Source organism: Erinaceus europaeus, chromosome 8 (genome assembly GCF_950295315.1).
Source record: "Erinaceus europaeus chromosome 8, mEriEur2.1, whole genome shotgun sequence".
Lineage (NCBI taxonomy): Eukaryota > Metazoa > Chordata > Mammalia > Eulipotyphla > Erinaceidae > Erinaceus > Erinaceus europaeus.
Window position 1 is genome coordinate 85,179,761 of NC_080169.1, and position 12,071 is coordinate 85,191,831.

Consider the following 12,071-nt stretch of genomic DNA (forward strand, 5'->3'; position numbering starts at 1 on the left):
CTGTAGTGTTCTTTTTTGGTTGTGTCCCTGTCTGCTTTTGGTATCAGAGTGATGTTGGCTTCATATAAGCTGGGAGGGTGTATTCCAATGTCTTCAATCTTCTGGAAGACTTTTATAAGTGGAGGTATTAGTTCTTCTTTGAAGGTTTTGTAGAATTCATTTGTAAAACTACCTGGTCCAGGACTTTTATTTTGGGGAAGGTTTTTGATAACTATTTTAATTTCATTAGTTATAGTGGGCCTGTTCATATTATCTAGTTCCTCTTGATTTAATTTTTGAAGTTCATATATAGGTATCTAGGAATTCCTACATTTCTTCCAGGTTCTCTAGCTTGGTGGCATATAGTTGTTCATAGAAGTCTCGCATGATATGTTGAATTTCTGCGGTGTCTGTTGTGACATATCCTCTTTTATTTATGATCTGATTTATTTGGGTCTTCTCCCCTTTTTGTTTTGTGAGTCTGGATAAAGGTTTGTCAATTTTGTTCACTCTTTCGAAGAACCAACATTTACTTTCGTTGATCTTTTATATATTTTTTTTCAGTCTTATTGATTTCTGCCCTAACTTTAGTGATGTCTGTCCTTCTGGTTGCTTTAGGGTTCCTTTGTTCTTCTTCTTCTAGGTCTCTTAAGATGTGCAATCAGGCTGCTTGTGCTTTTCCTTGTTTCTTAATGTGTGCTTGTATGGCTATGAACTTCCCTCTCAGTACTGCTTAGCCGTGTCCTAAATATTTTGATAGCTTGTCTTCATTTTCATCGAACTCTCGAAACATTTTGATTTCTTCCTTTATGTCCTCTTTGACCCAGTAGTTGTTAAGTAGTGTACTGTTGAACTTCCACATTTTGGTGTTGGTATGCTTCTAAATTCTGCTTCTAAGACCCCTTCTGTTTCATTGGTTTGATCCCCCCTGCTTAACACTGTATTCTATTTACATAGCTACTGTTAACTAAGCACTGCCCTGCCTCCAGGGCACTGTTTTGCACGCTTTTTCCTTCTCCCCACCCCCTATCCTACGTACATCCTCTTCGGACCTGACTTTTCTTCCTCAGGATATATAAGGACAAGATTGTGATTAGAGATAGCTTAGATTGCGCTGTGTTCCACATGAATAAAGACTGAACTGCCTACCACTCAGCTATGAGTTCCTGGTCATCTCTCTCTCCCGCCCACAAAGCTAGCCCAGCCAGGCATTTTGGGACTATTGCTAATCTTTTGTTTATTGTTAAGTGTTAGTTTAATTCCACTGTGTTCTGAGAAGATGCCTGGGATGATTTCAATGCTCTTGAATTTTCTGATACTGTATTTGTGGCCTAACATATGGTCTACCCTTGAGAAAGTCCCATGTGGACATGAGCTAAATGTGTATTCCAGTTTCTTGGGATGAATGACTCTGAAAATGTCCAACAGTTCTATCTATATTGTTTCTCAAGGACCAAGGTTAATGGAGTTTCCACGTTTGTATATGTTTTCAGTACCACTGAAAACAGGATGTGGAAAACCACATGCAGGTATTTTATGTGTCTCCAGGAATGGTACTCAATACTTGTGATCATCATTTTCTAGTAAACTCTATCACTCTCTGTGACTATTTCAAAAGAAATCAGCCTGCCAGTCTTAGGCCCTGGTAGTCTAATGGATAAGAAAATAGCCTGCTGGACTGGAGAGATGAGATAAAAGTTGTGAAAAAGACTTTCATGACTGAGGCTCTGTTGTCCCAAATTCAATCCCTAATTCTACCATAAACCAGCACTAAGCAGTGCTCTGGTCTTTTATATCTATCTTTATCTATCTATCTCTGTATATCTCTCCCACTAAAATAAATAAAATATTAAAATAAAGAAATGTACAATCTTATGCGTCTAGAAAAGAAAGTTAAGATATTTGTTCTTAGTACACATAATCTTAGTACAGCATAGTGAAAACATATCTTAGTTCAAATTTTGTACAACTCAACAGCATTTTAGATATCAATTTTCCAAGGCATCACTCTTTAGTAAGGATTAGTTCTAGGTGGCTAGGTGGTAGCACAGCAGGTTAAGCACACATAGTATGAAGTACAAGGACTGGCTCAAGGATCACAATTTGAGACCCCTGCTCCCCACCTGCAGGGGACATTACTTCAGTGAAGCAGTGAAGCAGTTCTGTGGGTGTCTATCATATTCTACCCCTATCCTCCCCTCCTCTCTCTCACACTCTCTCTCTCCTATACAAGGACAACAAAAATGGCTGCCAGGAGCAGTGGATTCATTAGTGCTGGAACCAAGCCCAGAGATAATCCTAGAAGTAAAATAAATAAATAAACAAACAAATAAATAAATAAGTACTGTAATGTCATGTTTGAAAAAAATAATTTTAAGTCATTTCACTAAAAATACAAATAAGATTCCTGCTGTCTTAGGGTTTAAGAAGGCAATAGATAGTTATTGCTATAACCAAATTATTTGGCAATTGGGTTCACTTTGAAAATCTCATTGTTAGGATTTGCTGTATCATTCATACTGCCATTACCAAGCCCCAGCAATAACCTAGGTGGTAATATATTTTTTAATTAACCCATTTGAAAATTTGTGTTAAATACTATATCTAGTAAAAGACAGTGAGCTTGTGGGTATATCTGAAAATCTGTGACATATAACAGTGTGTTCAGAAGTACTTCTTTTCTCTTGTATATAGATCTTGCTAATCATGTAAAAAAAAATACTTCATTGTCTTATTTCAACACAAAGCAGACAGAGCTAAGCTTTGAAAAACCCAGAAATTTCACATGCTTTACATTCTGTTATGTTCTCCTGCGAGCATGCGCGTGTGCGCGCGCGCGCACACACACACACACACACACACACACACACAAACAATTTGACTATGGATGGCTATTATTCCTGTAAGCAGAACTTTATGATGAGTCAGTTCACAAAACAAGCAATAGATGCATCTATTATATAATAGACTTACAGCTTCACTTTTTGCTGGCTATTTGGTACAAAACTACAAATCAAGTATTAGAGAGACACAACAGGTATGACAAAGATGGGACAACAGTGAATGTGGTACTAAGAAACCTTAATTTTAAAGAAATGATAAAAGTAAAAGACACAGTAGTTAAACTGTAGAAGTCTTTATTATCATTTCACAGAATACAGGTAATAAGTTGAAAATGATATTTTAGCACAGTGAAATAAATGTAGCCCCACAGGTAGCACTCAGAATTGGCAGAGTGACATTCTTTTCCATAATGGAATCAAAGAATATTCTGAATTTTAAAAAAATATACAAGGCACCATAGTTATTAGAAAGATTTCATTATATAAAAAGAAAAAAACAATAAATAAATTGGTCACTTAGACTCAGGGAAACATTCACAGAATATACAAATGTGATAAGATACTGATAAAAAGAGAAAGTCCAACATGAAGCTGTTCAAATTGCAAGAAAATCTGAAGTTTGAGACTAACATTATAATACTATTTAACTTTGATTATGAAGTACTTAATTTTCTCTTTTCAATTTCATTAAGAAGTGACTAAAATTATATTTTATATCTTAAAAGTGCACAGTGCAATGATTTGAAATGCCTAGGCACTTTGAAGTGATCACTGCAATTAATTAACACATTCATCACCCCATAGTTCTCTTGCATGATGAAAATAGACATCTATCAACAATTCCAAGTATATAGTAATATATATTATATAGTAGCTTATACATGTTTAATACTGTATAGTAGCTTAGTTTTCTTTAAAGCTGAATTTTGTAATTTAAATGGAGATAAGTAAATTAAGTCACTACTAGTTTATCCTATAGGAATATTAAACTTCTTCTTCTTCTAGCGTTTGCCCTTCTTCTGTAGCCAGTCAACAGCGTCAGGTTGAAAGCTGTCAGGAGCTGCTTGTTGCTGGCTTTGAAAGTGACTGGGATCCATGTGGATTCAGTCGGCTAGGAAGGATCGTCAGTTTCCCCAATGAATGGGTACTCACGGGATGCACCACGAGAAGGAACTATAGAGCTAATAAGTAATCAACAATAAATTTTATTAAATATAATTGCTACATTTGAAAGGTAGAACTAAACATTTAAAAATAATCCATCTCTGAATCTAACAAAATATAGGATTCACTCAGAAATTAAACAAGGCTGATGGGGGAAATGAGTAAAAATAAGTCAATATCCAGCTCAATAAGTCTCTTGACCCTCCAAATACTTCTCTATTAGCACATCTCATTAATTCACTATGGAAGTAGTAGAATAAATTTCAAAATTATGAACTTCAATAACATATTTGGGCTTCTTATATAGGTAATAGTTCATATATTCAGAAAACTAAACATCTCATACTGAGAGAGAGCAATAATGTGTGAAAGAAGGAATCACAAATATATACATTTGTGCCAAAAACTTGAGTCTTCCTTCTCGTTAACTCAAACTGCCTTGACTTCTCATGTTTATGCAAAACAGTTTTTTTTTCTGAGAAAAAAGAAAGCTACTGTAACATCAGAGGAAATCATCAAAGAACTGGTGGCAACATCTTAAGGCTTTTATCAAAGTAGTGAGGGAATGCATTAAAGCAACAATATCTGAAGCTTACATGTGATGGGACTACTAAATTTAATAGTGTATCTTATGAACATATGTGGATATAATGATTTTTCTGTAAGAATAACTCATTCTGAAGGACTGTTTTTCTGAGTAAGAGAACATTATTCTCTCAAGACAATTCAGAAAAAATATATAGCAATATTTTATTAATAATAGATGTTCCAGAGTCTACAGAGGAACAAAGTTTGAAAAAAAAATAAAAACTATGTGCAGTGTAAGTGAACATAAGACAAAGCAGAATTAGCATTTGAATGAAAAAAATATCATTAAGAAGCCTTCATTAGGGCCAGGGTAGATAGCATAATATTTAAGGAAAGACTCTCATTCCTGAGGCTCCAAAGTCTCAGGTTCAATCCCACACACTACCATAAGCCAGGGCTGAACTGTGGTCGGGGAAAAAATAGGAAAACAAACAAACAAAACCTTCATTAAATTCTTACACTATGTGACAAAGTTAAAACATGAATTGTTAAAACTGAGTCATAGTTATAAATATTTGAAAATAGGAGACTTTCATCTTGCAAATCTTGCTAAGCCAGTTATGAGCAACTTTGAGCTAACCATATTTATCAAAATGTTTTAGGAGCTTGGTGATGTCACACCTGGTAGAGTGTAGAGTTCAAGCCCCCAGTCCCCAACTGGGGGTTGGAGGAATTACTGAGCAATGAAGCAATACTGCAAGTGTCTCTCTTTTTCTTTGACTCTTTCTCATTATCTTTTACCCTATCAGAAAAAAGTGTGTAAAAAGTTTCTTGTTCTTAAAGAAAATGTATTTTTAAAATAATATACAAACCACCATGGAAAAGCAAAGAGAGGAGCTGACTTTGGTGCGCCAGGTTGAGTGCAGACATTACTATGCATAAGAACCCAGGATTGAATCCCTCCCTGCTCTCCATCTGCAGGAATGTCCCTTCACAAGTGGTGAAACAGGTCTGCATGTATCTTTCTTTCTCTCTCCCTCTCTATTACCACCTATACACACCTGTTTCTATCTTATCAAAATAATAATGATGAGAGGAAAAAAGAAGCCCATAGTAAAGTGCATGTTTAAGTATTTAAGAGCATGACTGAGATACTGTTTTTAAGAAATATCATGGAAGGTCACTAAAGGCTTTATTCATAAACATATGAATCTAACATCAACCACTTAAGCATATTAATCTATTTCAAGATCATAAAAAAGAAAAACACTACTGATTTCTTTGAGTAATGAAGTGGAATGTATGGATGGGGACAATAGCACTGTGAAGCATTTTCACAAATGTAAACTAGGGGAGTCGGCGGTAGCACAGTGGGTTTAAGCGCACGTGGCACAAAGCACAAGGACCAGCATAAGGATCCCTGTTCCAGCCCCTGTCTCCCCACCTGCAGGGGAATCACTTCAAAAGCGGTGAAGCAAGGCTGTAGGTGTCTGTCTTTCTCTCCCCCCTCTGTCTTCCCCTCCTCTTTCCATTTCTCTCTCTCCTAACCAACAACAATGACTACAACAATAACTACAACAATAAAACAACAAGGGCAACAAAAGGGAATAAATAATAAAAAATGTAAACTATAAACCCAACTGTCCAATTCTGGAACTACTGGGTGCCCTTTCACATTTAAGCAATCCCCTCCCCCCACAAAAATGATAATCTACAGTCTCAAAGATGTTAACATGTAAATTCCTGGCAGAATTAGAATCTAAACTTTCCAACCTGAACTTAATGAACTAAAATGTTGCCTTACAAGCAATTAACTCGTGTTTCTAAATCTTAAACAAAGAAGCAGCTTCCCCCAAAGAAGACAGTAGTGGAATCCATGACATATTAATGTACATCACAGAGAATGTTTTATGGAATATCACATAGAATAGTATTGTGTTATAACCTTATATTTAAGGCATGTGTATAAGAATTACTTAATGAGTGTAGACATTTGTTCTTTATTAGCATGAATAGCATACTTCTTTATGATTAAAATAAGATATTTAGTACATTCTTTGAGCATAAGATTTAAATTATTGGAATAAATTTCCTTTCTCAGCATTACTATCACTAGATAACTAACCTACATTTCTTTTGTTACAGGGGCCCAGGTGGTGGCACACCAGGTAAAACACACAAATTTCCATGTACAGGGACCCAGATTTGAGCCCCAGCTTTCTACTTGCAAGGGGTAAGGATGCCTCATAAGCTGTGAAGAAGCTCTGCAGGTGTCTTTCTTTCACTTTCTGTATCTCCTTCCACCTCTCTAAATTTATCTGTCCTATACAATAAAATAGAAAGAAAAAAAAGGAGAGAGAGAAAGAAAGAAAGAGAGGGAGGGAGGGAGGGAGGAAGGAAGGAAGGAAGGAAGGAAGGAAGGAAGGAAGGAAGGAAGGAAGGAAGGAAGGAAAGAAGGAAGGAAATGGCCATCAGGAGTGGTGTATTTGTAGTGCTGACACCAAGTCCCAGTGATAACCCTAGTGGCAACAGAAAAAAACATCTTATTGGGGGAGTCAGGCGGTAGCACAGCTGATTAAGTGCAGGTGGCAGGAAGTGCAAGGACCAGCTTAAGGAACCTGATTTGAATCCCTGGCTCCCCAACTGCAGGGGAGTCATTTCATAAGCAGTGAAACAGGTATGCAGGTGTCTATCTTTCTCCCTCTTTTTGTCTCCCTTCCTCTGTCCATTTCTCTCTGTCTTATCCAACACAACTACATCAACAACAACAACAATAATAACTACAACAATAAAACAAGGGCAACAAAAGGAAATAAATAAATATTTTAAAAATCTTATTGGAATGTAAGCGTATAACTTTCTTCCTTCTGACTATCATAGCAGCAAAATGTCCTTCAATTTCTTTCTCTCTTGTTTTCTCCACTTTTTTTTAGAAACAGTTATTTGTGAAACATGTATGAAAAGTAGGTGGTAAAGTGAATCACTGGTTCCTGGTCAAAAGTGAAATGCCTCAGATAATTCTTCTTATATACTTTCCCAATATTTGGGAGCTACTCTCTTTCCTGATCCAGCTTTCTAGTCCTTTTTCCAACTATGACACCGTCTCCAGAAACAATAACCTGGGTCCACCTGCATAGTAGATGTCAGGCTCAGGCAAAAACTAGTAAATCATGGGCTCCTTGGAATATACCTAAAATAGTCCTACTAGTTTTTTCCAAAATGGAGACCCCCAAATCTTCATCTGCAAATATTCTTGTCTTTAGGTTCATAATTAGTCAATAATTTGTTTTGCTTTATATTGTAACTCTTTTTCAGCCACCAGGTTCCAGATGATACCATGATGCCAACCAGTCTTCCCTGGACAGAGGACCCTGCAGTGTATCTTGGAGCCCCACCTCCCCAGATCCCTGCCCCAATAGGGAAAGAGAGAGAATATATATAGGTTTCCCCCACCAGAACACTGCTCAGCTCTGGTTTATAGTAGTGGTGTGGGTTGAACCTGGGACATTAAGACAGAACTAAGCAGTGCTCTGATGGTGATGATGATGATGATGATGATGATAAAAATAGGGAGAATAAAATGATAATAATAATGAGGAGGAGGATGGGGGAAAATAATTCAATTTGAATTTCAGAGTTAGTAAGGTGATACCAGTCACTATGTAAGTTTTGTTTTATTTCTATTTGCCTATAGAGTATATACTTGGATTTATATAGTACTGAGTTTCTTTTTTAAATTTTAATTATTTATTAATGAGAAAGATAGGAAAAGAGAGAGAAATAACCAGACATCTCTCTGGTACACATGCTACTGGGAGTGGTGAACTTGGGACCTCATGCTTGAGAGTCCAGTGCTATATCAACTATGCCACTTCCTGGACATATAAGAAAGTTGATGGAAGAGACAGACTAAGGATTTGACAGTAAGGACAGGGTAATTTTCACACTGCCAAGAGTAAAAATAATGATTAAAATGATGGCAGAAACACTCTACTGCATATTATGCTCTATGAAGTATCTATTTTTAGACTATTGTGTAAATAATTTTTCAGAATAATCTTGTGTAGCATGTGTACCTATTATTATTAATATTTTGTTGATGAATCAAGTGATCAAAATATAAACGTTATAGCTTTTAAATACATATAATCCAATCACTTACTTCCAAGTAATTGATTCTACAAAACAATATATCATGAGAAAATGTTCATTCTATGGACTAAAAATACAATTAAAGACATGAAGGATGAAGGTAATGAAATGGTAAAAGGATCAACAGATGATAGAAAATACTGGAGTCAAAAGTTAAATATGTTGTATGCATGGATTTCAAAAGCAGAAAACATCAGCGGAAGAGTTGAATTCTTGGAACTAAATGTAAAGAAGGAAGTACATATATTTGGAATTATAGGATTTAGAATATAATCACATAAAAGGATGGTTAAAATAAGAGTCCATGATCCCTGAAAGAAAAGAAATAAAAGAAACATGAAGCCTAAATTTTTGAAAAACTATCCTTAGAGGAGCTGAATTCTCCACAGTCTTAGGAAAGAATTATGCATAGCAGGGCTAAATGTTAAAAAATTAAGGGTATAAACACTCAGAAGGTGACTGATAAGGATAAGTTTGCCCAATCTGGCAAGTGAAAATAGAATATTTAGACACATTTAAATTTTCAAATAAAATTCATTTAGTTTGTGTTTCCAAATTATCATGTGGGTATATCAACTATACCCCCAGTTCTGCATTATTTAGCTGATGTCTTACTCAAATGTAGCTTAACATACTTTATATTAAAATAAGAATGCAGATTTCTCTTATTTACATCTTGAATTCCTAGGCCTGGTAGAATATATATTTATCACTAGCATTAATTTAAGAAACTAAAGTGATGAATATATTTTATCAAGTCAAAATTATACCCCTAGTTTACTAAGTTAAAGCAAATATGTTCCATGATCATATATTATTATATTCTTATGAATATATACATATATATGAGAAGACATGGTATTTTATTAAATCAAATGTATTTTAAAGAATAAAATGTAGTCTAAAACTTTTGTCACTAGCTATGTGTGTAAGATCTCAATGGGAAGGTCACCTGATCATCTCTGTTAATTCAGTTTAGCAAGTAAGTCCAATTACGATGACAGATAAAATAGCTACGCATTATCACATATCATCTTTCATCTTTGACATAAATGGGAAATGATTTCTCTCAGTAATCATATAGTTACATTTAACAAATTTAGCATTAAGTTTGAAGCTATGCTTTTGAGAGGAATAGAATCTACATTTTGGAATAAATACTATAGTAATGTCTATCATGTTTATAGGACATGTTTTTTTTTCCACTTTTACCAGTGTTACTTTATCTTTAATTAAAATTCTTATTGAATAATGTAGACAAAATCAGGAAAGAGAAATATACATGGCATAAAAAGATAGAAATACAATACATTAGACATAAATATATGAAATCACAGCCAATCAAGATGTATTATTTTTATATAATGAATTTTTCATGAGAAACTTGTAAGTACTATATGAAATACACACTGATTTTGTACTGTAAAAACAAATTTTACATATATATAGAATTTTTTCAGCGTAATACCAATCTTATAGTTCTTTGAAGATTGCAGAACTCCAATATCACTTTTTTTCCAAATAAGAAAATAAAGAATAAAAGAAATCTTAAAATGTGATAATAATCAATAGTAAATCCCTAATAAGGATTAGATTCTTCTGCTATTGTTTCTGTGATGTTTGTACTATAATGATGCATGTTCTTAGATTACACACAATGTATTGATTATCATACTGTTGTTATTTATTGATGTTTCAATTAATACCTATTAAAAGTATTGCTTAACTTTTGATAATACAACATCAAAACCTTTCTAAAATAATAATGAATTAAGACTATTAGGAAACTATATCTGAACATCACTATTGTTCCCCAAAGAGAGTAAGAAGGATCTAAATTATTTTTCTAACTGAAATATCAAAAACAATAAACATTTGAAACATCAGATTTGAAGAGATTGGAATCAGTCCCAAAGAGGGAGTGCTCCTTGAAAGATAGAAAACATTTTGAAAAAAAACAAAAAGCAAACTCAGTTATTTCTCTGGAAAACTGTCATGAGAGCATTCCCAGATAGTACTGAGTTGTCAGAAAAGTCATGACTTATTTTTCTATGTTTTTCTATGCAAAAGTATGTCATAATTTTTCTGACAACCAAATAGTATAAAGTTAATCCAAAGAAGCTTGTAGATTTTGCAAGGGGAGGAGGTGTATCCAATGGGAAAACTGAGACAGCAAATTGACTAGAGTTCTCAAAGTTGTGTGCCAGGAAATAAAGAACTATACAAAACTAAAATCCAGATATTTGTAAATGTCTATTTCAAAGTATTCAGTTAAATTCTAATCAGTCATTTGTGTGAGGAAAATAGCCCCAAACCAGGGAAAAATCAATTGCAATGATTAAGGGCAGCATATGCAGTTCTCACACTGGCAGAAATAATGCCATTTCCCAGCAGTCATATAGTCATATGATTCATGGAGCACCAAATGAGTGCACAAGGATTTTGCTTCAATTATGAGTATAGTTAGTCCCTTCTCAATTTCTCTGCCCTATCAAGTTAAAAAAAAATAACTTCTGGGAGCAGTGGACTCCTGTGGAGGTACAGAATCCCAGTGAAAACCCTGGTGGAAAAAAAAAAGATATTTTGAAGAAAATGTGCTTTGAGTAATTTCCTATATAGAGAGGAAGGCAGGACAAAGAAGGGCACAAACCTCTGCGATTAGATAAACATATCTACATACATACTTAGTAGTGAACAATGAAATTGACTTAAAATATTCCTTTAGTCTATGCCTTGAACATGGTCTATATTTTCCATGAAGAATAATTAAGGGTGAAAAAAAGGCAAAGATTCAAATGACAAGATAAATGAAATAAATGCTCACAATCATTTTTTGGCTATTTCATTTGGTTCTTATATAAAATTGGGGACATTAGGGTAAACTATAACTTTCTGATCATCACAAGGTTAACAATTTTATTATGCTCAGATAGTGTTAAAGTGAGTACATTAATAAAAATACTCCAGCATAGATCAGTGTAAAATATTATTTTAAAGTTCAGAAATTTGCTATGTTTAAGTATACCCAGATAAATATTACAATACCCTATGTATCAAATGAAATTAATACAAGATGAGATGAATCTTTCAGCATAGCAAGCAGTAAAGATAAAAAAATTTGAATAAAATATTAGTCTTTTAAAGGGAAACTCAGGTGTATAGCAGTACTTGGAACCAATATTATAAAATACAACACAATCAGAAGCACTTTTAAGAAATGACTTACTGTTTTAAGAGTAAGTACTAAATTAAAAACTTTCCTTTACTAACTGGTGTATTTGAAATGATATAGAAGCATGTATTTTTTTTCATCACCACAGTTTCATTACTCCAGGTCAACTTTTTATCAGATAGAGACAGAGACAGAAAGATGGTGGGACAAGGAGAAAGGGGGAAAAGATTGCA